We start from the raw sequence: 24896 nt of genomic DNA, 5'->3' as shown, positions 1-24896 counted from the left end.
CAACACGAGCTGCTCCTGAGGTCCCCGTCTCAACTTGAGAGAGACCCAAAGCTTCCCGCAAGAACTCGAGATGGACCCCAAGCTTCCCGCCTCAACTCGAGAAAAAGCCCAAGAACATGTCCTCAGTCCGAAATGATAAACTATTCCGTTGCAGAGTCTCAAGAGAAATCCCAAATTTCCGCTTCAAACTAGAACGGGTACTTGACACCCTTGATGCGACAATAAAACTCCTATGACATAGTGGACGACATTGAAGAGAAACTCACAATTTATGTACACAACAGTAGATGTGGCCCTATTCCACTACCGCGCCTCGAGAGGAATCCCAAGGTTCCCCGTCCAACACAAAAGGAGACCTGACTTCCCTGGGGCAACACTAGTGAGTTCCTGAGGTCCTCGTCGAAACTCGAGAAAACCCCAAGCATGCCACTGCAACTCGAGAAACTCTACAAAATTATCTCCTCAATGGGAGACGAGGAACGTTTCTGCTGTAGAGTCTCATGAGAAATCCCACTTGCCTGGTTGAAACTCGAACGGGAACTTGACACCCTTAACTCAACCCAAAATCTTACCCGACATAGCTTTCCACATTGAAGAGAAGCACACAATTTACATTCACAACACTAGATGCAGCCCTATTCCTCTACCGCGCCTCGAGAGTTATCCTGAGGTTCCCTTCCAACACGAAAGGAGACCTAACTTTCTGGGACAACCCGAGGGTGTTCCTGAGTTTCCCGTTGCAACTGGAGAGAAACCCCAAGCTTTCCGCCGCAACTAGAGGAAAACAACCAGGTTCACCCATCAGTGCGAGATGAGGAAATTTTCTCCTGCAGAATCTCAAGAGAAATCCCACATTCCCGCTTGAAACTTGACTGGTTACTTAACATCCTTTATACAACTCAAAAATTACACTGACATACCCAGCCCCAATAGAGTAACACCGAGTTTCCTGCCACAACTGACAAAGTTCCCAATTTTCCAGTACTCTTTTCCAGATGACAATCTATTCACCTGCTTTTTCTTAAATGGAATCTGGACATTCTGTGGCAAAATAGGAGGAGGCCGGTACAACCTTGAATCTCTGGAGGGTCCCCGGGTTTTCAAAACACGATTGGATAAGATACCGATGTCCCTACCCACTCGAGATATTCTCTGATTCCACTGCACAGAGTCAAATGTATTCTCGAGTATCAACTCACAATAGGAGTGGTAACCTGACTCCCCTAGAATACTCGATACAATCTACAGGTACCAATTCAAATCGACTGTGGCCTAATACCACTTTTACAACTCGAGAAGGAATCGGAGATCCATGTCTGAACACGTGACGAGGCCTGACTCCCCAGGTGAATTTTGAGAGCATCCCCAAAGTCCCTGTCACCACTTACGAAGAACACTTGACTGATCAACGCTTGTTACAGCCCTATTCCTCTGCTGCGTTGCGAGCGGAATACCGAGGTTCCCCTTCCAGCACAATAGGAAACCTGACTTCCATGCAGCAACAAGAGAGAGTTCCTGAAGTCCCCGTCGCAACTTGGTAAGAACCCCAAGCTTCCTGCCACAACTCGAGAAACACGACAGTATTTTCCCCTCAATAAAAAATGAGAAAATTATTCGCTACAGAATCTCAAGAGAAATCCCACATTCCCACCTGAAACTCGGACTGGTTCTTGACACCCTTTTTCGACTCAAAAAATTCCCTAAGATAGCCGTCCCCACTGGAGTGTAGCACACAATTTTCGGACTGAAATCAGATGAGGCCCTATTCCCATTTAACAGCTCAAGAGTAATCCCGAAGTTCCCCTTCCAACACAATAGGAGACCTGACTTCCCTGGGGCAACACAACTGAATTCCTGAGGTATCCGTCGCGACTAGAGAAGAACCCCAAGCTTCCCACCGCAACTCGAGAAACACCATAATATTCTCCCCTCAATGCGATATGAGGAACTTTTCCACTAGAGTCTCATGAGAAATCCCACATTCCCTCTTGAAACTCGAATGGATACTTGACACTGTTTATCTAACGCAAAGACTTCCTCGACATTGAAGAGGAGCACAGAATTTACATACACAACAGTAGATTCTGCCCTATTCCTCTACCGCACCTCGAGAGGAATCCCGAGGTTCCCCTTCCAACACGATAGGAGACCTGTCTTCCCTGGGGCAACACGAGTGACTTCCTCAGGTCCCCGTCTCAACTCGAGAAGAACCCCAGCTTCCCGCTGCAACTCGAGAAACACCAAAAGAACATGCCCTCAATTCGAGATGAGGATATTTTCCGCTGCAGAGTCTCAAGAGATATCCCATATTCCCACTTGAACCTCGAACAGGTACTTGACACCCTTTATGTGACTCAAAAAGTTCTCTGACATATCTGTCCCCACTGGAGAGGAGCACACAATTTACGGACTCAACTCACAATGATGCCCTATTCCCATTCCACGCCTCGAGAGTAATCCCGAAATTCCCCTTTCAACACTAAAGGAGGCCTGACTTCCCTGAAGCAACACGAGCAAGTTCCTGAGGTCCCCGTTGCACCTCGAGAGGGACCCCAAGCTTCCCGCTGCAACGTGAGAAGAACCACAAGATTCTACCCTCATTCGAGATTAGGAAATTTTCCACTACAGAGTCTCAAGAGAAATCCCACATTCACGATTGAAACTCGAACGCATACTTGACACCGTTTATGTGACTCAAAATATTTTCTGACAGAGTCGTACCCACTGAACAGGAGGACACAATTTACGTACACAACACTAGATGTGACCCTATTCCTCTGATGAGCTTCAAGAGATATCCCGAGGTTCACCTTCCAACATGAAAGGAAACCTGACTTCCTTGAGACAACACGAGCGAGTTTGAGGTCCCCGTCCCAACTAGAGAGGAACCCCAAGCTTACAGCCACAACTCGACAAAAACCACAAGATTCCCCCATCAGTGAGAGATGAGGAAATGTTTCTGCTGCAGAGTCTCAAGACAAATCCCACATTCCAGCTTGAAACTCGGACGGATACTTGACACCCAATATGCGACTCAAAAAAGTCCCTGACATAGCCGTCCCCACTGGAGAGGTGCATACATTTACGGACTCAAACCTAGATGAGGCCCTATTCCCATTCCACATCTCGAGTGTAATCATGATGTTCCGCTTCCAACACGAAAGGAGACCTGATTTCCCTAAAGCAACACGAGAAAGTTCCTAGGGTTCCAGTCGCAATTCGAGAGATAGCCCAAGCCTCCCGCCGCAAGTCAAGAAAAACCACAAGATTCTGTCCTCAAAGCAAAACGAGGGACATTTCCATCAATGATTCTCAAGAGAAATCCCACATTCCCGCTTGAAACTAAACAGGTTATTTAACATCCTTTATGTAACTCAAAAATTACACCTACATACCCAGCCCCAATCTAGAGGAACACCGAGTTTCCTGCCACAACTGACAATGTGCCCCGTTTTCCAGTCCTCTTTTCCAGAAGACAGTCTATTCCCCTGCTTTGTTTGAAATGGAATCCGGACGTTCTTTCGCAGAGTAGGAGGAGGCCGGTACCATCTAGAATCTCGAGAGAGTCCTCAGGGTTTCAAACCCAATTGGAAAAGGTACCGATATCCCTAGCGACTTGAGATATTGTCTGATTCCACTACACAGATTCCAATGTATCCTAGAGTATCAACTCACAAGACGAGTGGAGACCTGACACCCGGAGCATTCTTGATCCAATCTCCAGGTAGAAATTCAACTCAACTGTGGCCTAACACCCCTCTTACAACTCGAAAGGAAGCGGAGATCCATGTCTGAACATGAGAAGCGGCCTGACTCCGCAGGTGAACATTGAGAGCAACACCAAGATCCTTGTCGCCATTGGAGAAGAACACACAGTTGACCGACTCAACGCTAAAGGCTGCCCTATCCCTCTGCTGCGCCTCGAGAGGAATCCTGAGGTTCCCCTTCCAACCAGATAGGTGACCTGACTTTGCTGGCACAACACCAGCGAGTTCCTGGTCGAAACTCGAGAAGAACCCCAAGCTTCCCGTGGCAACTTGAGAAAATCCACAATTACATGCCCTCAATCCGAGATGAGAAAATTTTTCGCTGAAGAGTCTCAAGAGAAATCCCACATTCCCGCTTGAAACTCGAACAGGTACTTGACACCCATTATGTGACTCAAAAAGTTCCCTAAGATAGCAGTCCTCAGTGGAGAGGAGCACACAATGTAAGGACTCAACTCGAGATGAGTCCCTATTATGATTCCTCGCCTCCAGAATAATTCCGAAGTTCCCCTTTCAACAAGAAAGGAGACCTGACTTCCCTGAAGCAACACAAGAGAGTTCCTGAAGTCCATGTCGCAAATGGAAAGGAACCCCAAGCTTCCCGCAGCAACTCGAGAAAAACCACAAGATTTTGCCCTCAAAGCGAGATGAGAAACATTTATGTTGGAGATTCTGAAGAGAAATCCCACATTCTCTCTTGAAACTCCACAGGTTACTTAACATCCTTTATGAGACTCAAAAATTACACCAAAATTCCCAGCCCCAACCGAGTTTCCTGCCACAGCTGACAAAGTGCCCCGCTTTCCAGTCCTCTTTTCCAGATGACAGTCTATTCCCCTGCTTTGTCTGAAAAGGAATTCGGACATTCAATCGCACAGTAGGAGGAAGCCGGTACCACCTTGAATCTCAGGAGGGTCCCCGGGGTTTCAAACACAATTGGAAAAGATACCGATGTCCCCACCCACTCGAGATATTGTCTGTTTCCACTGCACAGATTCAAATGTATCCTGGAGTATCAACTCACTAGACGAGTGGAGTCCTGACTCCCCAAGCATTCTCGATAAAATCTCCAGGTAAAATTCAACTTGACTGTGGCCTAACACCCCTTTTACAACTCGAGAAGAAAGCGGAGTTCCATGTCTGAACACGAGATGAGGCCTGACTCACCAGGTGAATTTTGAGAGCAACCCCGAGATCCCTGTCGCCACTGTAGAGGAAGACAGGTATTCTGGGAGCCCCTTGAATTGTCAATATGGATTCAAGCCTCCTGTCGAATCTTGAGAGAGGACTCGGGATTGCACTCAAGGCGATGCAGGAAAAAAAGGGCCTCATGTGATATTGCTTGTGGCATCTCTTGGTTTTTGGCGAGTTCCGGAGGGAAGTTTGGCTTTCCTTTTGAGTTATGACGGGGAACTCAGGGAGACTCTCGTGGTGTCTCAGGGACGTCAAGTTGCGAGTGGATGCTCCTGATTGCTCTCGAGTCACTACAAAGGAATTGGGCTTCAATTCACATTGAAAGTAGTTATCGCAAAGTGTTTCTTGAGTTGGGGCAGGAATCTTTCCATTCCCTTGAGTTGAAACAGGGCCTCACAGAGCCTGTCAAGTTGTCTCTGGGAAGTCCGGAATCCTTTTGAGGTGTGAGGAGCCTGTGGGATGCCTTTTGAGTCAGTGCAGGGGAATAGGGTCTCATCAGGAGTTGAGGCGCTAACCTCAGGGTGCCTCTCCGGTTCTGACATGGATCTCAGTGTTCCTAAGAAGTTTCAACAGGGGAGTCATGCCACGTCTCTTGTTAAGTCTTGGACCTCCGCTCTCTTTTCGAGTTGTAAAAGGGGTGGGAGTCCTCCTGTCGAGATGAATTTCTGTCCTGGAGCTTTTTCTCTATGATGCACCTGGGAAGTCAGGCCTCCCTTCGAGGTGTTATTTGATCCCGCGGTTTCCATTTGAATCTGTACAGTGGAATCAGTAGTTATGTCGTGCGGATGGGGAAATCTGTGTCTTTTTGAATTGTGGCAACCCCCCCCCTCGGTGTCCCCTCAAGATTCAATGGGAGATTGGCTTCCTTTTCAGATTTGATGGGAACATCGGGATTAATTCCCAGACGAAGCAGGGGAATCGATCCTCATCTCGAGATGATGAGTAGAAAACAGTGCTCTTCTTGAGCGGTGGCAGGAAGTTTGCTCCTCTCAAGTTTGGCCGGGTATCTCGGGGAACTTCTTGAGTTGCGTATAGGGTGCCGAGTATCCTTTTGAGTTTGAAGAGGGAATGTGGGATTTCTCTTAAGATGATGCAGCGGAAAGCGGCATCCTGTCATGTGGAGGGGAGAATTTCATGGTTTTTCTCAATTTGCGACTTGATGCTTTCAGGTTTTCTCGAGTTAAGACTGGCAATTCTGGCACTCGGTAGTTTTGCCTTAGGGAAGTCACGTATCTTTCATGTTGAGAGTGGAACCTCGGGATTCGTTTCGAGTTGCTGCAGTCTGTTAGGGCCACATTAAACTTGAGTCAGTTAACTCAGTGTTCCTCTCCAGTGGCCACAGGTATCTTGGGGTTGCTAGGTTCCACTGGGGAGTAAAGCCTAGTCTTTGCTGAGGTAGGACCTCTTCTTTCCCCCGAGTTGTAAAAGGGTTTTCATATCTGCTCTCTGTTCAAGCGGGAAACTTGTGCTTTTTCGAGAGGCTCAGCGGTGGTTCATGCCTCCAATCAGGTTGTGAGGTGATATTCCGTGTTCACTGGAGCTGGTGTAAGCGCAACATGACTCATCCCTAGTTGAGTGTGAACTCGAAGTCCTTTGACCTTGCTGAGGATACACAGGGTTGCCCAAGAATGTCAATAGATGTGACAGTACTCGTCAAGTGTTGTGAGGGGAAGTTGGAATTCCTCTTCAGTTGAAAGTGGAATGGCCCGTTTTCTTCAGGTGAGGTGTGATCAAGGGGCTCCTCTTAACTTGTAGTGGGAAATTCGGAGTTATTCTCTCATCAGGATGGGTATCTCTGAGGGACCCTTGAGTTGTGTCAAGGTATTCAAGCCTCATATCTAACTTTGAGAAGGAACTCGTGACTTCTGTCTCAGCGCTGAAGGAAAAAAAGGGCCTCATATTGCTTTGAAGGCGGAATCTCGAGGTTTTTCTTGAGTTGCTGCGGGTGATCCTCTCGAGTAACGAGGGGAATATCAGGGAGCCTCCAGTGTTGTCTTTGGGAAGTCAGAAACCCTTTTCATTTGTAATGGAAAGCTTGGGATTCCTTTGGCGTCGCTGCAGAGAAATAGGACTACTTCTAGTTTCGAGTCCATCAACTCAGGATTCCTCGCCAGTGGCAGCAGGGTTCTCGGGATTGCGCTCAAAATTCACCCGGAAAGTCAGGCCTCTTCTCGAGTTCAGACATGGAACTCCCCTTTCTTCTGGAGTTGTAAAAGGCGGGGAAGGCCGCAGACGAGTTGAATTTGTACCTGTAGGTTGTATCGAGAATGCTCAGTGAGTCAGGTCTCCACTCGTCTTGTGAGTTGATACTTAAGGATACATTAGAATCTGTGCAGTGGAATCAGACAATATCTCGAGTGGGTGGGGACATTGGTGTTTTTTCCAATTTTGTTTTGAAACCCCGAGTAGCCTCCAGAGTTTCAGCGTGATATCGACCTCATTGTATTGTGCGATGGGAAAGTACGGTTTCCTTTCCAGACAAAGCAGGGGAATTGACTGTCATCTGGAAAAGAGTACTGTAAAACGGGGCACTTTGTCAGTTGTGGCACGAATCTCACTGTTTCTCTTGAATGGGGCCGGGTATGTAGGGGTAATTTTTGAGTAGCATAAAGGATGTTAGGTATCCTTTGGAGTTTCAAGCAGGAATGTGGGATTTCTCTTGAGAATCTGCAGCGGAAATGTTCCTCATATCGCCTTGAGTGGAGAAACTTCTGTTTTCACTCGAGGTGCGGCAGAAAGCTTGGGGTCCCTCTCGAGATGAGACGGGGTTCTCTGGAAATCACTAATGTTGCTTCAGGGAAGTCTTGTCTCCATTCTTGTTGGAAGCGATTCTTCGGGATTATTCTCGAGGCATGGAATGGGAATATGTTCTCATCTAGAGTTGAGGCTTTAAATTGTGTGATCATATACAGTGGGGACGGCTATGTTGGGGAACTCTTTAGTGGCATAAAGCATGTCAAGACCCGTTCGAGTTTCAAGCTGGAATGTGGGATTTCTGTTGAGATTCAGCAGCAGAAATGTTCCTCATCTCGCCTTGAGGGGAGAATCTTGTGGTTTTTCTCAAGTTGTGGCGTGAAGCTTGGGATCCCACTCGAGTTGCTACGGGGACCTCACGAACTTGCTCGTGTTGTTTCAGGGAAGTCAGGTCTCCTTTCATGTTAGAAGGGGAACTTCGGGATTTCTCTCTAGGTGCGGCAGCGGAATAGGGCCTCCTCTAGTTTTGTCCCCTATATTGTGTGCTCCTCTCCCGTATGGATGGCTATGACAGGGAACATTTTGAGTCGCATAAATGGTGTCAAATACCCGTTCGTGTTTCAAGCGTGGGATGTGGGATTTCTCTTGAGACTCTGTAGAGGAAAATTTCCCCATTTCGCATTGAGGGGTAATCTTGTGGTTCTTCTCAAGTTGCTGCGGGAAGCTTGGGGTTCCTCTCAAGTTGCAACGAGGACCTCAGGAGCTCGGCCGTGTTGCCCCAGGGAAGTCAGGTCTCCTATCGTGTTGGAAGGGGAAACTTTAGATTCCTCTCTAGTGGCAGCAGAGGAATAGGGCCACATCTAGCATTGCGTCGGTCAACTCTGTGTCACTCTCCATTGGCGACTGGGATCTCGGGGTTGCTATGAAGGTTTTCTTGGGAAATCAGAACTCATCTCCATTTGAGACATGGAATTGTGCTTTCCTTTCCGAGAGACGCCGGCCCCGGCGCAACGAACCACGCAAAGAGGTGCAGCCGTGAGGAGCTACCCCACGCCTGAGGCCAGGGCCGGCGGCCGAGAAGAGCTACCCCACGTCCAACAGGCAGTGGCTGCACGGGCACAGGAGGGCCGAGAGGAGCTACTCCACGTTCAAGGTCAGGGGGGGCGGCCTTGAGGAGATACCCCTCTTCCAAGGTAAGGTACAGCGGCTGCACTTTGCTGGAGCGGCTGTGAAGAGATTTTCCACGACCACGGTAAGAGAAACCCAAATAAGACAGTAGGTATTGCTAGGGGGCATCAGAGGGCAGACACACTGAAATCATAATCACAGGAAACTAGTCAATCTGATCACATGGACCACAGCCGAATGTGGTCCACTGGAGAAAGGAATGGCAAACCACTTCAGTATACTTGCCTTGAGAACCCCATGAACAGTAACAAAGGGCAAAATGATAGGATACTGAATGAGGAATTCCCCAGGTCGGTAGGTGCCCAGTATGCTACTGGAGCTCAATGGACAAATAACTATAGAAGGAATAAAGGGATGGAGCAAAAGCAAAACCAATACTCAGCTGTGGATGTGACCAGTGATAGAAGCAAGGTCCGGTGCTGTAAAGAGCAATATTGCATAGGAACCTGGAATGTTAGGTCCATGAATCAAGGCAAGGTGAAAGTGGTCAAACAGGAGATGGCAAGAGTGAACGTCGACATTCTAGGGATCAGTGAATTAAAATGGACTGGAATGGGAGAATTTAACTCAGATGACCATTATATCTACTACTGTGGGCAGGTAACCCTGAGAAGAAATGGAGTGGCCATCATGGTCAACAAAAGACTCCGAAATGCAGTACTTGGATGCAATCTTAAAAATGACAGAATGATTTCTGTTCGTTTCCAAGGCAAACCATTCAATATTACAGTAATCCAGGCCTAGTCCCAACCAGTAATGCTGAAGAAGCCGAAGTTAATCGGTTCTATGAAGACCTACAAGACCTTTTAGAACTAACACCCAAAAAAGATGTCCTTTTCATTATAGGGGACTGGAATGCAAAAGTAGGAAGTCAAGAAACACGTGGAGTAACTGGCAAATTTGGCCTTGGAGAACGGAATGAAGCAGGGCAAAGGCTAATAGAGTATTGTCAAGAGAATGCACTGGTCATAGCAAATACCCTCTTCCAACAACACAAGAGAAGACTCTACACATGGACATCACCAGATGGTCAACACCGAAATCAGATTGATTATATTCTTTGCAACCAAAGATGGAGAAGCTCTATACAGTTAGCGAAAACAAGACCAGGAGCTGACTGTGGCTCAGATCATGAACTCCTTATTGTGAAATTCAGACTTAAATTGAAGAAAGTAGGGAAAACCAGTAGACCATTCAGATATGACCTCAATCAAATCCCTTATGATTATACAGTGGAAGTGAGAAATAGATTTAAGGGACTAGATCTGATTGATAGACTGCCTGATGAAATCTAGACGGAGGTTCGTGACATTGTACAGGAGACAGGGACCAAGACCATCCACATGGAAAAAAAATGCAGAAGATCGAAATGGCTGTCTGAGGAGGCCTTACAAATAGCTGTGAAAAGAAGAAAGGCGAAAAGCAAAGGAGAAAAGGAAAGATATAAGCATCTGAATGCAGAGTTCCAAAGAATAGCAAGGAGAGATAAGAAAGATTTCCTCAGTGATCAATGCAAAGAAATAGAGGAAAACAACAGAATAGGAAAAACAAGAGACCTCTTCAAGAAAATTAGAGATTCCAAGGGAACATTTCATGCAAAGATGGGCTTGATAAAAGACAGAAATGGTATGGACCTAACAGAAGCAGAAGATATTAAGAAGAGGTGGCAGGAATACACAGAAGAACTGTACAAAAAAGATTTTCATGACCCAGATAGTCATGATAACGTGATCACTGACCTAGAGCCAGACCTCTTGGAATGTGAAGTCAAGTGGGCCTTAGAAAGCTTCACTACTAACAAAGCTAGTGGAGGTGATGGAATTTCAGTTGAGCTATTTCAAGTCTTGAAAGATGATGCTGTGAAAGTGCTGCACTCAATATGCCAGCAGATTTGGAAAACTCAGCAGTGGCCACAGGACTGGAAAAGGTCAGTCTTCATTCCAATCCCAAAGAAAGGCAATGCCAAAGAATGCTCAAACTACCACACAATTGCACTCATCTCACACGCTAGTGAAGTCATGCTCAAAATTCTCCAAGCAAGGCTTCAGCAGTATGTAAACAGTGAACTCCCAGATGTTCAAGCAGGTTTTAGAAAAGGCAGAGGCACCAGAGATCAAATTGCCAACATCCGCTGGATCATGGAGAAAACAAGAGAGTTCCAGAAGAGCATCTATTTCTGCTTCATTGACTATGCCAAAGCCTTTGACTGTGTCGATCACAATAAACTGTGGACAATTCTGAAAGAGATGGGAATCCCAGACCACCTGACCTGCCTCTTGAGAAACCTGTATGCATGTCAGGAAGCAACAGTTCGAACTGGACATGGAACAACAGACTGGTTCCAAATAGGAAAATGTGTACGTCAAGGTTGTATATTGTCACCTTGCTTATTCAACTTATATGCAGAGTACATCATGAGGAACGGTGGGCTGGAAGAAGCACAAGCTGGAATCAAGATTGCTGGGAGAAATATCAATAACCTCAGATATGCAGATGACACTACCCTTATGGCAGAAAGTGAAGAGGAACTCAAAATCCTCTTGATGAAAGTGAAAGAGGAGAGTGAAAAGGTTGGCTTGAAGGTAAACATTTAGAAAACAAAGATCATGGCTTCTGGTTCCATCACTTCATGGGAAATAGATGGGAAAATAGTGGAAACAGTGTCATACTTTATTTTCGGGGGCTCCAAAATCACTGCAGATGCTGATTGCAGCCATGAAATTAAAAGACGCTTGCTCCTTGGAAGGAAAATTATGACCAACCTTGATAGTATATTAAAAAGCAGAGACATTACTTTTCCAACCAAGATCCGTCTAGTCAAGGCAATGGTTTTTCCCATGGTCATGTATAGATGTGAGAATTGGACTGTGAAGAAAGCTGATCGCCGAAGAATCGATGCTTTTGAACTGTGGTGTTGGAGAAGACTCTTGAGAGTCACTTATACTGCAACTAGATCCAACCAGTCCATTCTAAAGGAGATCAATCCTGGATGTTCATTGGAGGGACTGATGCTAAAGCTGAAACTGCAATACTTTGGCCACCTCATGCGACGAGTTGACTCACTGGAAAAGACTCAGATGCTGGGAAAGGTTGGGGGCGGGAGGAGAAGGGGACGACGGAGAATGAGATGGCTGGATGGCATCATCGACTCTGTGGACATGGGTTTGAGTGTACTCCAGGAGTTGGTGATGGACAGGGAGGCCTGGCGTGCTGTAATTCATGGGGTCGCAGAGAGTCGGACACGACTGAGTGACTGAACTGAACTGAACTGAACTTCGAGTTGTAAAAGGAGTGTCAGTCCTCGTGTTGTGAACAGGCGGTTCAATAGGACTTTTTCTATATGCTCAGCCTGGGTGTTAGGTCTCCTATCATGTTGTAAGGGGATACTCGGTGTTCCATTGCAGCTTTGCTAAATCATCAGGACATACCTCGATTAGCGCGGGGACTCAGAGTACTTTATCCATGCAGCAGGATCTGCGGGAGAGCACTTGATTTCAATAGGAGACAGAGGGCTACTCTTGTGGTGGGAGAAGAAGGAAGGATACATCTTGAGTTGAAGCAGGGAATGAATGCTCATATCATGAGGAGGTGGGTAATCTGGAGCTCTTCTAGAGGTGTGGATGGAAACTCCTGTTTTCTCTCGATTGAAGAAGGGTATTCTGGGAGCCCCTTGATATGTAAATAGGGATTCAAGCCTCCTATCGAATCTTGATAGAGAACTCGGCGTTGCTTTCCAGGCACTGCAGGAAAAACAAGCCCTCATGTGACACTGCCTGGGTCATCTCGTGGTTTTTTGCCAGTTGTGGAAGGACGTTTGCTTTCCTTTCGAGTTACAATGAGGAACTCACGGAGACTCTTGTGTTGCCTCAGAGAAGTCAAGTTGTGAGGGGAAGCTTGTGATTACTCTCGAGTCACTGCAGAGGAATTGGGTTTCAATTCGCTTTGAAAGGGATAAATACAGAGTGTTTCTTGAGTTCGGGCTGGAATCTTTCGGATCCCTCGAGTTGCAACAGGGCCCTCTCAGAGCCTCTCTAGTTGTCTCTGGGAAGTCTGGAATCCTTTTGAGGTGTGAGGAGCCTCTGGGATGCCTTTTGACTCAGTGTATGTGGATAGGGTCTCATCTGGATTTGAGGCGCTAACCTCAGGGTGCCTCTCCAGTTCTGACATGGATCTCAGTGTTCCTATGAAATTTCAACAGGAGAATCATGCTACGCCTCTTGTAGAGGCATGCAACTCCGCTATCTTTTCGAGCTGTTAAAGGTGTGGGAAGCCACATTTTGAATTGTATTTCTGTCCTGGGCTTTTTCTCAGTGATGCACCTTGGAAGTCAGGCTTCCCTTCGAGGTGTTAGTTGATCGTGGGGTTCCATTTGAATTGGTACAATGGAATCAGGCCTTATATCGAGAGGATGGGGAAATTGGTGTCTTTTTGAATTGTGGCATGACTCCCCGGGGTCCTCTCGAGTTTCAAGGAGAGATTGGTCTCCTCTTCAGATTCGACGGGAACATCGGAATTTCTTTCCAGATGAAGCAGGGGAATCGATCCTCATCTCGACATGACGAGTGGAAAACGGGGCTTTTCTTTTTTTCTTTTTTTTTTTATTGATCCACTTAGAAATATTAATTAGAGAATCATATTTAAAAAATTGTTTTTTAAGTATCGATATAAATGTGTTGGTTGGAGTTGGACAACAGGGTGATTCCTTTTTGTATGTATACACATATATATGTCATCATTGTTGTTTAGTCACTAAGTCATATCTGACTCTTTCATCACCCCATGGACTGTAGCCCACCAGGCTCCTCTGTCCATGGAACTCTCCAGGCAAAAATACTAGAGTGGGCATCCATTCCCTTCTCCAGGGGATCTTCCTGACCCAGGAATGGAACCTGAGTCTCCTACACTGCAGGTGGATTCCTTACTGTCTGAGCCACAAGGGAAGCCCCTATCTATGTATTCTTTTCAAATATAGCTTAAAGCATGCATAGTCAGTTACTTCAGACATGTTTGACTCCTGTGACCCCATGATTATTCCTTTGATTGTAGCCCAACAGGGTCCTCCGTCCAAGGGATTTCCAAGACAGGAATACTGGAGTGAGCTGTTGTGCTCTCCTCCTGGGGATTGTCCCAACCCAGGGATTGGACCCATATATCTTGCGTCTCCTGTATTGGCAGGTGGATTCGTTACCACTAGCGCCACCTGGGAAGCCCCTTATAGGCTATTTGTTGTTCTTGATGTTATTGTTCAGTCGCCAATCCAACTCTTGCAAACCCATGAACTGCAGCCCTGACCATCTCCTGAAGTTTGCCCAAGTTCATATCCATTGCATTGGTGATGGCATCCAGCCATCTCATCCTTTGACTCTCTCTTTTCCTCTGCCCTCAATCTTTCCCAGCATCAGGGATTTCTCTAATGTTTGCATCAGATTCCAAAAGTAGTGAAGTTTCAGCTTCAGCATCAGTCCTTCCAACATGTATTTAGGGTTGAGTTCTTTTGAGATTGACAGGTTTGATCTCCTTGCTGCCCAACAGACTCTTTAGGAGTCTTCTTCAGCACACAGTTTGAAGGCATCAATTCTTCAGCACTCTGCCTTCTTTATGGTCCAGCTCTCACAACCATATGTGACGACTGGGAAGACAATTGCCTAGACGGTACGGACGTTTGTCAACAGAGTAATATCTCTCTCGGCTTTTCAACACACGGTTTATGATTGTTATAGCTTTCCTGCTAAGAAGGAAATGTCTTCTGATTTCTTGGCTTCAGTCAACATCTGCAGTGATTCAATTCAGTTCAGTTCATTTCAGTCGCTCAGTCGTGACTGACTCTTTGCGACCCCATGAATCACAGCACGCTAGGCCTCCCTGTCCATCACCAACTCCCGGAGTTCACACAAAGTCATGTTCATTGAGTCGGTGATACCATCCAGCCATCTCATTCTCTGTCCTTCCCTTCTCCTCCCGCCCCCAATCCTTCCCAGCATTAGACTCTTCTCCAGTGAGTCAATTCGTCGCATGAGGTGGTCAAAGTATTGGGGTTTCAGGTTTAGCATCAGTCTTTCCAAAGAACACCCAGGATCGATCTCCTTTAGAATGGACAGGTTGGATCTCCTTGCAGTCCAAGGGACTCTCAAGAGTCTTCTCCAGCACCACAGTTCAAAAGCATCAATTCTTTGGCGATCAGCTTTCTTCACAGTCAAACTCTCACATCCATACATGACCACAGGAAAAACCATAGCCTTGACTAGACAGACATTTGTTGGCAAAGTAATGTCTCTGCTTTTTAATATACTGTCTAGGTTTTTCATAACTTTCCTTCCAAGGAGTAAACGTCTTTTAATTTCCTGTCTGCAATCAGCATCTGCACTGATTTGGGGAACAAAAAATAAAATCTGACACTGTTTCCACTGTTTCCCCATCTATTTCCCATGAAGTGATGGGACCAGATGCCATGATCTTTGTTTTCTGAATGTTGAGTTTCAAGTCATTGGAAGATATTACAGTTCTCCGTGTTGTATAAAAAAAAAAAAAAGGACTCACACAGGATCCTTGTAGTGGTGGAAATGTTCTGAGCTGTGGCAGGAAGCTCGCTGCTCCTCTCAAGTTGGCCGGGTGTCTCAGGGAACTTCTTGAGTTGCGTATAGGGTGCTGAGAAAACTTTCGAGTTTGAAGAGGGAATGTGGGATTTCTCTTGAGACACTGCAGCGGAAAAGGGACGTCCTGGCGCGTGGAGGGGAGAATTTAATGGTTTTTATCGAGTTTTGTCTTGAAGCTTGGAAGTCTTCTCGAGTAAAGACGGGGACCTCTGTGACTCACTAGTGTTGCCTCAGGGAAGTCAAGTCTCCTTTCATGTTGGAAGGGGAACCTCGGGATTCCTCTCGACGCATGGAAGAGGAATAGGGCCGCATCTAGTGTAGAGTCGGTCAATTGAGCGTTCCTTGCCAGTTGCCACAGGGATCTCGAGGTTGCTTTCAAATTTACCTGGGGAGTAAAACCTCGTCTCGTGTTCAGACATTGAAAATCGCTTTCTTCTCCAATTTTAAAAAGTGTTTTAGGCCACAGTCGACTTGAATTTGTACCTGGAGATTGTCTCGAGAATGCTCGGGGAGTCAGGTCTCCACTTGTCTTGTGATCTGATACTCGAGGAAAGATTTGGATCTGTGCAGTGGAATCAAACAATATCTCGAGGGATTGGGGACATCCGTGCCATGTCCAATTCTGTTTTGAAATGCTGGAGACCCTCCCAGGGATCTAGGTGGTACCGGTCTCCTCCTACATTGTGATGGGAGGTCCGGATTCCATTTCAGACAAAATAAGGGAATAGACTCTCATCCGGAATATAGAATTTAAAACGGGGTAGTTTGTAAGTTGTTGCAGGAAACTCGGTGTTCCTCTCTATGGGGCCTGGGGATACTGGTGTAATTTTTGAATCGCATAAAGGATGCTAAGTAACCTGTCGAGTTTCAAAGGGAATGTGGGATTTCTCTTGAGATTCTGCAACGGAAATGTTCCTCATCTCGCAATGAGGGGATGATTTTGTGGTTTTCATCGAGTTGCAGCGGGAAGCTTGGGGACCACTTGAATTGTGACGGGGATCTCAGGAAATCACTCATGTTGCTTCAGGGAAGTCAGGGCCCCCTTCTTTTTGGAAGGGAAACTTCGGGATTACTCTCGAGCCGTTAAAAGGGAATAGGGCCTCATCTCGTTTTGAGTCCATCAATTGTGTGCTCTTCTTCAGTGGGGACGGCTATGTTAGGGAACTTTTGAGTCGCATAAAGGGTGTCAAGTACCCGTTCACGTTTCAAGCGGGAATGTGGGATTTCTCTTGAGATTCTGCAGCAAAAAACTTCCTCATCTCGCATTGATTGTGGAACCTGGTAGTTTTTCTCGAATTGCGGCGGATAGCTTGGGGTTCCTCTGGAGTTGACAGTGGAACTCAGGAACTCGCTTGCGTTTTCCCAGGGTAGTTAGGTCTCCTTTTGTGTTGGAAGGAGAACCTCGGGTTTCCTTTCGAGGTGCGGTAGAGGAATAGGGCTGCATCTAGTGTTGTGTACGTATATTGTGTGCTCCACATCCATGTGGACGGCTATGTCGAGGAAGTTTTTGGGTAGCATAATGGATGTCAAGTACCCGTTCGAGTTTCAAGCAGGAATGTGGGCTTTATCTTTTGACTCTCCAGCAGATAATTTCCTCATCTCGCAATGAGGGGATAATTTTGTGGTGTTTCTCGAGTTGCGGCAGGAAGCTTCGGATCTCACTCGAATTGCATGGGGGACCTCAGGAAATTGCTCGTGTTGCTTCAGGGAAGTCAGGCCCCCTTTTGTGTTGGCAGGGGAACTTTGGGATTACTCTCGAGCCATTAAATGCGAATAGGGCTTCATCTCGAGTTGAGTCCGTCAATTGTGTGCTCCTCTCCAGTGGGGACGGCTATGTTAGGGAAGTTTTTGTGTCATATATAGGGTGTCAAGTACCCGTTGGAGTTTCAAGCGGGAATGTGGGATTTCTCTTGAGATTCTGCAGCAGAAAAGTTCCTCATCTCGCATTGATGGTGGAACCTGGTAGTTTTTCTCGAGGTGCGGTGGAAAGCTTGGGGTTCCTCTCGAGTTGTGACGGGGAACTCAGGAACTCGCTCACGTAGTGCCAGGGATGTTAGGTCTCCTTTCGTGTTGGAAGGATAACCTCAGGATTCCTCTCGAGTTGCGGTAGATGAATAGGGCCAAATCAAGTGTTGTGTATGTAAATTTTGTGCTCCTCTTCCATGTGGACGTCTATGTTGAGGAAGTTTTTGGGTCGCATAATGAGTGTCAAGTGCCCGTTAGAGTTTCAAGCGGGAATGTGGGGTTTCTCTTTTGACTCTCCAGCAGATAATTTCCTTATCTCGCATTGAGGGGATAATTTTGTGGTATTTCTCGAGTTGCGGCGGGAAGCATGGGGTACTTCTCCAGTTGCGACTGTGACCTACGGAACACCCTCGTGTTGCGCCAGGGAAATCATGTCTTCTATTGTGCTTGAAGGGGCACCTCTGGATTGCTCTCGAGGGGCAGCAGAGGAATAGTGCCTCATTTAGTGTGCAGTCAGTCAACTGTGGGTTCCTTGTCAGTTGCCACAGGGATCTCATGGTTGCTCTCAAAATTCACCTGAGGAGTAAGACCTCGTCTCTTGTTCAGACTTGGAATATCGCTTTCTTCTCGAGTTGTAAAAAGGGTTTTAGGTTACAGTCGACTGGAATTTGTACCTGGAGTTTGTATAGAGAATGCTTAGGGAGTCAGTTCTCCACTCGTCTTGCGAGTTGGTACTCGAGGATACATTTGGATCTGTGCAGTGGAATCAAACAATAACTCGAGTGACTGGGGACATCCGTGCCTTATCCAATTGTGTTTTGAAACCCTGGGGACCTCCCCAGATATAAAGGTGGTACCGGCCTCTTCCTATATTGAGATGGAAGTTCCGGTTTACATTTCAGAGAATTCAGGGTAGTAGACTCTCACCTGGATTATAGAACTGGAAAAAGGGGCACTTTGTCAGTTGTGGCAGGAAACTCGGTGTTCCTCTTGATTGGGACTGGGTATGCTGGTGTAATTTTTGAGTCGCATAAAGGATGCTAAGTAACCTGTCGAGTTTCAAGGGGGAATGTGTGATTTCTCTTGAGAATCTGCATCAGAAATGTTCCTCATCTAGCATTGAGGGGATAATTTTGTGGTTTTCCCGAGTTGCGGCGGGAAGCTTGGGGTCCCCCTCGAGTTGCGATGAGGACCTCATGAAATCGCTCCTGTTGCTTCAGGGAAGTCAGATCCCCTTTTGTGTTGAAAGGGGAACTTTGGGATTACTCTCAATCCATTAAATTGGAAGAGGGCCTCATCTCGATTTGAGTCCATCAATTGTGTGCTCCTCTCCAGTGGGGACATCTATTTAGGGAAATTTTTGAGTGCCATGAAGGGTGTCAAGTACCCGTTCGAAATTCAAGTGGAAATGTGGGATTTCTCTTGAGATTCTGCAGCAGAAGAGTTCCTCATCGCGCATTGATGGTGGAACTTGGGAGTTTTCTCGACTTGCCGCGGAAAGCTTGGGGTTCCTCTCGAGTTGCGACGGGGAACTCAGGAACTCGCTCTCACAATCCCAGGGAAGTTAGGTCTCATTTTGTGTTGGAAGGAGAACTTCGGGATTCCTCTCGACGTGCGGTAGAGGAATAGGGCCGCATCTAGTGTTGTGTAGGTAAATTGTGTGCTCCTCTTCCATGTGGACAGCTATGTCTAGGAAGTTTTTGGGTCGCAATAATGGGTGTTTATTACACGTTCAAGTTTCAAGCGGGAATGTGGGCTCTCTCTTGTGACACTCCAGCAGAAAAATTGCTCGACTCGCATTGAGGGGATAATTTTGTGGTGTTTTGCGAGTTGTGGCGGGAAGCTTCGGGTTCTTCTCGAGTTTCGACGGGGACAACTGAAACTTCCTCTTTTTGTCCAGGGAAGTCATGTCTCCTATCGTGTTGGAAGGGGCACCTCGGGATTCCTATCGCGGTACAGCAGAGGAATAGAGCCGCATCTAGTGTGGAGTGTGTCAACTGTGCATTCCTTGTGAGTTGCACAGGGATCTCCGTGTTGCTCTCAAAATTCACCAGGGGAGTAAGACCTCGTCTGGTGTTCAGACATGGAACATCGCTTTCTTCTCGAGTTGTAAGAAGTGTTATAGGCCACAGTCGACTTGAATTTGTACCTGCAGACTGTCTCGAGAATGCTCGGGGATACAGGTCTCCACTCGTCTTGTGACTTGATACTCGAAGATACATTTGGATCTGTGCAGTGGAATCAAACAATGTCTCAAGTGACTGGGGACATCCGTGCATTGTCAACTTGTGTTTTGAAACCCCGGGGACCCTCCCAGGAATCAAGGTTGTTCGGGCCTCCTCCTACATTGTGATGGAAGGTCCGGTTTTCATTTCAAACAATTCAGGGGAATAGACTCTCCTCCAGAATATAGAACTGGAAAACGGGGCAATTTGTCAGGTGTGGCAGGAAACTCAGTGTTCCTCTCACTAGGGGCTGGGTATGCTTGTGCAAATTTGAGTCACATAAAGGATGCTAAGTAACCTGTCGAGTTTCAAGGGGGAATGTTGGATGTATCTTGAGAATCTGCAACGGAAATGTTCCTCATCATGCATTGAGGGGATAATTTTCTGGTTTTTCTCGAGTCGCAGCAGGAAGCTTGGGGTCCCACTCGAGTTGCGATGGGGACCTCAGGAAATTGCTCATGTTGCTTCAGGGAAGTCAGGTCCCCTTTTGTGTTGGAAGGGTAACTTTGGGATTACTCTCGAGCCATTAAATGGGAATAGGCCCTCTTCTCGATTTGAGTCCGTCAATTGTGTGCTCCTCTCTGATGGGGAGGGTTATGATAGGGAACTTTTTGAGTCACATAAATGGTGTCAAGTACCCTTTGGAGTTTCAAGCGGGAATGTGGGATTTCTCTTGAGATTCTGCAGCAGAAAATTCCTCATCTCGCATTGATGGTGGAACATGGTAGTTTTTCTCGAGTTGCAGCGGAAAGTTGGAGTTCCTGTCGAATTGAGACGGGGAGCTCAGGAACTCGCTCACCTTGTCCCAGGGAAGTTAGGTCTCCTTTCGTGTTGGAAGGAGATCCTCGGGATTCCTCTCGAAGTGCTGTAGAGGAATGGGGCCACATCTAGTGTTGTGTAGGTAAAGTGTTTGCTCCTCTTCCATGTGGACGGCTATGTCGAGGAAGTTTTTGGGTCGTATAGTGGGTGTCAAGTATCCGTTTTAGTTTCAAGTGAGAATGTGGGTTTTCTCTTGTTATTCTCCAGCAGAAAATTTCCTCATCTCGCATTTAAGGGATAATTTTTTGGTGTTTTTCGAGTTGCGGCGGGAAGCTTGGGGTCCTTCTCGAGTTGCGAAGGGGTCCTCTGGAACTCCTTTGTGTTGCCCCAGGAATATCATGTCTCCTATCATGTTGGAATGGGCACCTCGGGATTCCTCTCGCGGCGCAGGGGAGGAATAGGGCCGCATCTAGTGTGGAGTCAGACAAATGCGCATTCCTTGCCAGTTGCCACAGGGATCTCGGGGTTGATCTCAAAATTCACCTGGGGAGTAAGACCTCGTCTGGTGTTCAGACATGGAACATCGCTTTCTTCTCTAGTTGTAAAAGGGGTTTTCGGCCACAGTTGACTTGAATTTGTACCTGGAGATTGTCTTGAGAATGCTCGGGGAGTCAGGTCTCCACTCGTCTTGTGATCTGATACTCGAGGAAACATTTGGATCTGTGCAGTGGAATCAAACAATATCTCGAGGGATTGGGGACATCCGTGCATTGTCCAATTGTGTTTTGAAATGCCGGGGACCCTCCCAGGGATCAAGGTCGTACCGGTCTTCTCCTATATTGTGATGGATGGTCCGGTTTCCATTTCAGACAAAATAGGGGAATAGACTCTCATGCGGAGTATAGAATTTAAAACGGGGCACTTTGTAAGTTGTGTCAGGAAACTCGGTGTTCCTCTTGATGGGTCCTGGGGATACCGGTGTAATTTTTGAGTCGCATAAAAGATGCTAAGTAACCTGTCGAGTTTCAAAGGGAATGTGGGATTTCTCCTGAGATTCTGCAACCGAAATGTTCCTCATCTCGCATTGAGGGGATGCTTTTGTGGTTTTCATCGAGTTGCGGCGGGAAGCTTGGTGTCCCCCTCAAATTGCGACGGGGATCTCAGGAAATTGCTCCTGTTGCTTCAGGGAAGTCAGGCCCCCCTTCTTGTTGGAAGGATACTTTGGGATTACTCTCGAACCATTAAATGGGAATAGGGCCTCATCTCGTTTTGTGTCCGTCAATTGTGTGCTCCTCTCCAGTACGGACCTTTTAGTCAGGACACTTTTATGGTTGCAGAAAGGTTGTCAAGTATCCGTTCAATTTCAAGCAGGAATGTGGGATTTCCCTTGAGACTCGTGGTTTTTCTCCAGTTGCGGCGGAAGATTGTGGTCCATCTCGAGTTGCGAAGGGGACCTCAGGAACTTGCTTGTATTGTCTCAGGTTCATCAGTTCTCCAATCGTGTTGGAAGGGAAACCTCGGGATTGCTCTCATGGCGTGGAATGTGATTTGGGTCTCATCTTGTGTTGAGTCTGTTAATTGTGTCCTCCTCTCCATGGGGACGGCTTAGTCAGGGATCTTTTTGTGTTGCAGAAAGGGTTTCAAGTAACCTTTCTATTTTCAAGCGGGAATGTGTGATTTCTCGTGATTCTCTGCAGCAGAATTGTTCCTCATCTCACATTGAGCGGAGAATCTTGTGGTTTTTTTCGAGTTGCGGCTGGTAATTTGGGTGCCTTTCCGCTTGCGTCGGGGATCACAGGAATTCGCTCGTGTTGTCCAAGGGAAATCAGGTCTCCTTTCCTGTTGGAAAGGGTACTTCAGAATTTCTCTCGAGGTGTGGAATGTGAATTGGGCCTCATCTTGGGATGAGTCCGTCAATTGTGTGTTCCTCTCCAGTGGGGACGGCCTAGTAACGGTCCTTTTTGTTTTGCAGAAATGGTGTCAAGTACCCGTTCGAGATTAAGCGGAAATGTGGGATTTCTCGTTGAGACTCTGCAGGGGAAATTTTCATCTCACCTTGAGTGCAGAATCTTGTGGTTTTTCTCGAGTTGCAGCGGGAAGCTTGGGGTCCTTCTCGAGTGTCGACGGGGACCTCAGGAACTCACTCGTGTAGTCCCCCGAAGTAAAGTCTCCTTTCGTTTTGGTAGGGGAAATTTGGCATTCCTCTCGAGACGTGGAATGGGAATAGGGCCTCATCTAAATTTGAGTCCATAAATTGTGTTCTCTTCTCAAGAGGGGACAGCTATGTCAGGGAATGTCTTGAGTCGCATAAAGGGTGTCATCTATCCATTCGTGTTTCAAGCGGGAATGTGGGATTTCTCTTGAGACACTGCAGGGGAAATTTTTCTCATCTCACCTTGAGTGCAGAATCTTGTGGTTTTTCTCGAGTTGCGGTGGGAAGGTTGGGATCCTTCTTGAGTTACGAGGGGACTTCAGTAACTCGCTCGTGCTGCCCAAGGGAAGGCAGGTCTCCCTTCGTTTTGGAAGGGGAACTTCGGTTTCATTCTCGAGGAGTGGAATGAGAATTGGAAGTCATCTAGAGATGAGTCAGTAAAGTGTGTGCTTCTCTCCAGTAGGGACGGTGTAGTCAGGGAAATTTTTGTTGCCAAAAGGGTGTCAAGTAAAAGTTCGAATGTCCAGCGGGAATGTGGGATTTCCCTTGAGACTTTATAGCAGAAAATTCCTCATTTCGCATTGATGGGGGAATCTTGTGTTTTTTCTCGTGTTGCGGGGGGAAGCTTGTAGTCCTTCTCGAGTTGCGACAGTGACCAGAGAACCTAGCTCTTTTTACTTCAGCGAAGTCAGGTCACCTTTCTTGTTGCAAGGAGAGCTTCAGGATTACACTCGAGGGGTAGAAAGGGAATAGGGACTCATATAAAATTGAGTCCATAAATTGTGTTCTCCTCTCCAGTGGGGTCAGCTATATCAAGGGATGTCTTGTGTCACAGATAGTGTGTCAAGTCCCGGTTAGAGTTTTCAGCGGCAATGTGTGATTTCTCTTGAGTCTCTACAACAGAAATATTCCTCATCTCGCATTGAGGGGACAATCTTGTGGTTTTTTTCGAGTTTCGGCCGGAAGTTGGGGTCCCTTTCGGCTTGCGTAGGGGATCACCGGAACTCACTCGTGTTGCCCAAGGGAAATCAGGTCTCCTTTGCTGTTGGAAAGGGTACTTCAGAATTTCTCTCTAGGCGTGGAATGTGAATTGAGCCTCATCTAGGAATGAGTCCGTTAATTGTGTGCTCCTCTCCAGTGGGGACAGCTTAGTAAGGGTCATGTATTTGTCATAGAAATGGGGTCAAGTACCCGTTCGAGTTAAAGCGGGAATGTGGGATTTCTCTTGAGACTTTGCAGGGGAAATTTTCCTCATCTCACCTTGAGTGCAGAATCTTGTGGTTTGCTCGAGATGCAGCGGGAAGCTTGGGGTCCTTCTCTAGTTGCAACAGGGACCTCAGGAACTCTCTCATATAGTCCCTGGGGAGGCAGGTCTCCTTTCGTTTTGGTAGGGGAACTTCAGGATTACTCTTGAAGCGTGGAAAGGGAATAGGAAATCATCTAAAGTTGAGTCCATAAATTGTTTTCTCCTCTCAAGTGGGGATTTCTATGTTAGGGAATATCTTGAGTCGCATAAAGAGTGTCAATTACCCATTCGAATTGCCAGCAGGAATGTGGGATTTCCCTTGAGACTCTGCAGCAGAAAATTACTCATCTTACATTGATGGGGGAATCTAGTGGTTTTTCTCGAGTTGCGGCGGGAAGCTTGCAGGACCTCTCGAGTTGCGACAGTGACCTCAGAAAATAGCCCTTTTTACATCAGGGAGGTCAGGTCACCTTTCTTTTTGCAAGGAGAGCTTCGGGATTACACTCGAAGTGTAGAATGTGAATAGGGCCTCATCTAAAATTGAGTCCATAAATTGTGTTCTCCTCTCCAGTGGGGACAGCTATGTCAAGGAATGTCTTGGGTCGCATATAGTGTGTCAAGTCCTGGTTCAAGTTTCAAGCGGGAATGTGGGATTTCTCTTGAGACTCTGCATGGGAAATTTTCCTCATCTCACCTTGAGTCAGAATCTTGTGGTTTTTCTCGAGTTGCGGTGGGAAGCTTAGGGTCCTTTTCGAGTTGTGACGGGAACCTCAGGAACCCGCTGGTGTAGTCCCTGGAAGTCAGGTCTCCTTCCGTTTTGGTATGGGAACATCAGGTTTTGTCTGGAGGCGTGGATGGGAAAAGGGCCTCATCTAAAGTTGAGTCCATAAATTGTGTTCTCCTCTCAAGTGGGGACAGCTATGTCAGGGAATGTCTTGAGTCGCATAAAGGGTGTCAAGTACCCATTCAGTTTCAAGCGGGAATGTAGGATTTCTCTTGAGAATCTGCAGCAGATATGTCCCTCATCTCGCATTGAGGGGAGAATCTTGTGGTTTTCTCGAGTTGCGGCGGGAAGCTTGTCGTCCCTATCGAGTTGCGACAGTGATCTCAGAA

Source organism: Moschus berezovskii, chromosome 14 (assembly GCF_049115385.1).
Source record: "Moschus berezovskii isolate FMDL1 chromosome 14, NW_MosBer_1.0, whole genome shotgun sequence".
Classification (NCBI taxonomy): domain Eukaryota; kingdom Metazoa; phylum Chordata; class Mammalia; order Artiodactyla; family Moschidae; genus Moschus; species Moschus berezovskii.
Note: the sequence above shows the minus strand (reverse complement) of the source record.